A 5,137-nucleotide genomic window follows, 5' to 3' on the forward strand; every position below is an offset into this window, starting at 1 on the left:
ATAACACTGCTTGCCTTATAAATCAATTTGCTTTATTCAAATGAAAATCCCAAGTTAACATAAAGCACAATCTCGTAGTTGTTTGATTTTAAAAACATTTATTCTATTGCAATGATCATTATAACTTATTCAACAAATGTTAACACCTTTAAATTTAAAGCAACAAAATTAAACAACAATTAATTTGCATTTGTCAAATGACTACACTACAGCATTCAAGCTTCAACTACAGAACGGTGATCAAGGATAAACCATCTAAATCTAAGAAACAAAGCAAAAACCATTAAAAAAAAAAAAAAAAAAAACACTAAAACACATAGGTCTGCCACCATACCCTAACCCAAATTCCTTTATCAACACAAAATCCTCCCATCTAAGCATGCTCACCATCAAAGAGTCCCACACATTTGAGGGAGACTATCAAACCAACACCCAGAAACCCTTTCAATTATATTTCCACCTTTTTTCCTTCTTGGTGTTGTAGATGTCTTCTATCATGCTCTGCTTTTCTCATCATTCAACCTTAATTAAAACCAATAACCAAAATAACTAAATTAAAAAAATTAACCCTAAATAACAAAACCTAAATAACATTTAACACAAACACTCCCAATAGGTCTCCTTGGCGGCCAATAATAGAAATTAATGAAACCCACTGCGGGCTCCAAACCCATCAATCTAAGCTAATCATTCAAAACAAACACTCCCAAACGAAACCCTAAATCATATTTAACAACCAAAAACGAAACCCTAAATCATATTTAACATCCCAAATTATAGAACAAAATAAAAACTTACCGGTAATGCTTGCAGAGAGAATCTGGTCAGATGGTAAAGTCTCAAAATCAAAAACTTTCTGCCACTAAAGGAGTGGGTGGCTGGCGCCAGCGGACTATAGTTTAGGGGTTTGAAGGTAGAGAAGGGACAAAGATTGGAGGCAGGGGAACGTGTATGTAGAGAGAGGCATGGAGGAAATTGTGCGTTTGAAGATGGAGATGGGACTGTGTGAAGAAGAAGAGAGGGAGTTTGATGAGTTTGCGTTACTGTGTTTGCGTTTAAGGGGGAGAGAGTTTTTTTTTTTCATCGGGTTTTGGTTTTGGGGAGAACGAAATTTTTGGTTTTAGCCTCTTTTTACGCTTTGAGCTTTGTTTTTTAAGGGCTGAAATTTTTGGGTTTTTTTTTTTTCCTTTTTGATAATGCCGGTTTTTTTTTAGTCTTAAAAAGTTTTTTTCTTTTTTTTTTTAATATTGTGCTGACGAAATTTTTGGTTTTAGCCTCTTTTTACGCTTTGAGCTTTGTTTTTTAAGGGCTGAAATTTTGGGGTGTTTTTCTTTTTTCCTTTTTGATAATGCCGGTTTGAAATTTTTGGGTGTTTTTTTTTTTTTTTTTTTTCCTTCTTGATAATGCCGGTTTTTTTTTTAGTCTTAAAAAGTTTTTTTTTTTTTTTTAATATTGTGCTGAAGTGGAAAATTGTGGAAACTTCAAAGGCTTCGGTTTTATATATATATAGATGAATACACAAACATAAAAGTTAAATTATGTTGTGGTGTGCAAGTATAAAAATAGTTTCACACAATGAGGAACTGATGATGCTATCAAGTTCAAATGTAGCTTGGCTTCCTGATAACTTGTGGGATATGTTGAAGCAGGGATGGGTGATTAGAAAGCTTCCTAAAAAATCCAAGGCTTTGAGATCAAATGCAATGGTTGCTGTTGACTGTGAGATGGCTCTCTCTGAAGATGGCTCTGAAGCTTTAGTGAGAGTTTGTGCTGTGGATCACAATTTACGGGTATTAATTAATTCGGCTTGTGTTCATTCTCTTCATACAAAGGTAATTCCCATTGTTCCACCTCTCTTTTCCCAAGGGAAAAGAATACTTTTCACTTTGGCTAGCTTGTTTGACAATTTCTAGGCCTCTCGAAGGGTCCTAGTTGTACAATCTTTCTAGTGAGTTTGTATTGTGCAGGTGAAACTTGAGGAACTTGTAAAGCCAAATAAAGTTATTGCAGATTATAGAACTGATATAACTGGAGTTAGTGCAAGAGATTTGGAAGGAGTTACTTGTTCATTGGCAGATGTACAGGTACATTAGGCTGGCTTTCACACTTTTTGGGATCAATTCTTTATCTAATATATTTTGGTGCATTTTGTAGAAATCCATGAAGAAGCTGTTATCAAAGGGAACAATTTTAGTAGGCCACAGTTTAAACAATGACCTGCAAGGTAAGCTAAGCATGATAACTAGATATTGGAGTTCCTCTCTATCTCTCTCTCTCTCATGACAACTGAACCATCATTGTCTTTTTGAATTTTGTGCAAGGAATATTCTTTGCATTTTTGCATTTGTTTAATAATTATTGTGTTGGTTGCAGCACTGAAGTTAGATCATGCAAGAGCACCTCACTTATCTTCATGCGTTTGGATGGACCTATCAATAGAAGACCATCTCTGAATAATTTGTGCAAGGCAAGTTCTTAACGTGTTATTCCTACTTTATGTATTATTCAATTATTAATTAAGGTAAGATATGATTTGAAAAAGGATTCTCTTTCGGCATTTCATTTTGAGTAATGGGCAAGCAGCTGTGGGCCGTTTCAGTTATAGTTAATTGTTCCATTTGTTTTTGACAGTGTATTGGGCTATGAAATTCAAAAGAAGGGTGCTCCGCACAATTGTCTAGATGATGCATCTGCTGCAATGAAACTTGTTCTTGCTAAGATAGAGAATGGTGTTGATAATGCTATTCCCTTGGTTCAAGAGGATGTAAGTTGGACATTAAATTCTTGGTGATTTCTAATTCCTACCAATGTGATCCTGCTGATTCAGTCTTTGAATAAATTATCTATAGGTAACTAATTCTGAAATGGCAAAGCTATTTCTACACAGGATACCAAAAAATGTGCCCACTGAAGAATTACATAAAGTCATTCCTGGGGACTTTACAATTGAGCTCAAGGTTGAGTATATCCTGTTGTTATCTGAACTTTTCTTTAGAAGATATTGGTTGAGCTTATGATTGCCGGAATGATGTTTATGTTTTACATGTCATGATATTTGGGTTTAAGACTTGGGTCTTGCTTATCATCAAATCTACATTAATCTACATCCAAGCCTGGATCCAGCCAAGCCAGTTGTATTTTTTGTATGTTTTCAAACTAGCAATCAATTGATCAATTTTTTTAGATAAATTAGTTCTCACCATTAAGATTTCCATGGTAATTTTTTATTTTTTTATATTTTATATTTTTTTTTTATATTTGATTAATTTTATATCATTTGATTGAGGGGATGGGTCACACAATTTGTTAACTATTAATTGCCATGTAGTGGGTTGGAAAAAATTCCCTCCAAAAGTTAGGAGGTAAAATTTCTCTCCACCCCTAAAGTTTTCAATTACTTATCAAATCATCCGGTGAGCGACTGACATTTTTAAAATTGCTTTACTTGTTATGGTTTCATGCCTATAAGAGATAGTCTTTATAAATATGAGATTCACGTATAAAAACTTATGGATGATATAGTTTTCTTGAAGAACTAGTTTCATATATTATGTTGTCTTGTAATTTCTCTAACTTGTGTTGCCATTTCTTTTATTTTACAACAAAAACTCATTGATGTGAAGATTTGTTGAGAATAAAAGAAACTTTATATTTATTAAAAATATTATTTTAAAACCAACCATTTTAATTGACTTAAAATTCCCTTATTGCTGTTTGTTATGGTTCCAAACTTCGAATAACTAAAGGATAAATAAAAGAATTTATTTCCTGATTAAATATATATTATTTGGAAAAAAGAAAAGAAGAGAGAGAGAGAGAGAGAGAGAGAGAGAGAGAGAGAAGGGCCCAATCCATTTCCCTTAATAAGTCCCAACAAAATTGTAGACAGAAGAGAATGATGGGCTCTTCCACAATACAAGAATCAGCCCAGTGGGCCAAACCGTGGGTTGCAAAACAAAAGCTTAATCTGTAGAAAAAGATATATTGTGTTTACTGTTTGCTCTATTGCCATGTTGCGAGGAAGGAAGTTGTGGTCAGCTCAGCTCTACCAAGTTCTTTTAACCACACACACACACACACACAGTCACACACACACACACATATATATATATATATATATATATATTTAAGCCAAACTAGTGATAATGATGTGTGTAGATATATACATTCTGATTTGCAATTCTTGATCCATAACATTGTGGGAACTTCCTCGGATTCAAGCTTACTAAAACCGAAGATTGTATTTGAATTGTATGTTTCGACAAGGCCGGAGATGTCATAGCCATACTACAACTACCATATTTATTGATCAGCATCGACCGGCTAAAACCATGTCTTTTTATTACGTGTTTGATTTTACCAATTGAAAATTTGAGCCACATAATTAAACTGGACTTTAAATTGCCAATACTAATTCCACTTGAGGTCTAATTCAATGCAAAAGGTTTATTTAGCATTGCTCTGTCAAACATCGAGAAGACAAATTTCCTTGTACGTTCTCATGCATGGTTGTAAAACTAAGCTTTATTGTTGATAGCTAATTAACCAAGCTTGGCCACTTGGGAATATTTTTAGAAAACCATACCAAGCGCGGCCACCAACAAATTAACTTTGAGGCTTTGTAGCTCTAATTGCTCAAGCTCCGATGATTCCGAACCACCCTCACTCTGTCCTCACCACCAAGACTCATTTCACACAACTTGCTCTCAACTTTTACTCTAGTTTATCAGACCTTGCTGGAGGCCACAGCCAATGGCCTTCAACATTTATGTAAGACAATCTGTTAGTGGAGCAATTAGCAGCATCATACATTATTCTATTGCCTAAAGGCCCATCATCTTCACGCCATACAAAGATATTCTTTCCATTACCCAATGGGCTTCAATAAAAGCCTTGCTAGTCAATTACACCCATCAACTGAATAATTTTCTTCCAACTCCCGGAGCAATCAGATAGCAGTATTGAGTATTGACACCTCCCCTAGAAACCAAGACGATGAAGAGAAGCCAAGAAGATAAAAAAACATTGAACCCAAGCTATCCATATAGAGCCCATATTAAATAGTGGAGGGTCTTATTCCATTCCACAATATATGTTATGTTTTGTGTGAATACTTTTCATTTCTATGAGTCAACCT

At 34.5% G+C, this 5,137-nt stretch overlaps 1 pseudogene; it reads left to right on the forward strand.

The window, feature by feature from the left end:
• Positions 1 to 1,554: 1,554 nt before the first annotated feature.
• On the forward strand, positions 1,555 to 3,154 carry LOC126728933 (small RNA degrading nuclease 1-like; annotated as a pseudogene).
• Positions 3,155 to 5,137: the final 1,983 nt, after the last annotated feature.

Source organism: Quercus robur, chromosome 5, assembly GCF_932294415.1.
Source record: "Quercus robur chromosome 5, dhQueRobu3.1, whole genome shotgun sequence".
NCBI lineage: Eukaryota > Viridiplantae > Streptophyta > Magnoliopsida > Fagales > Fagaceae > Quercus > Quercus robur.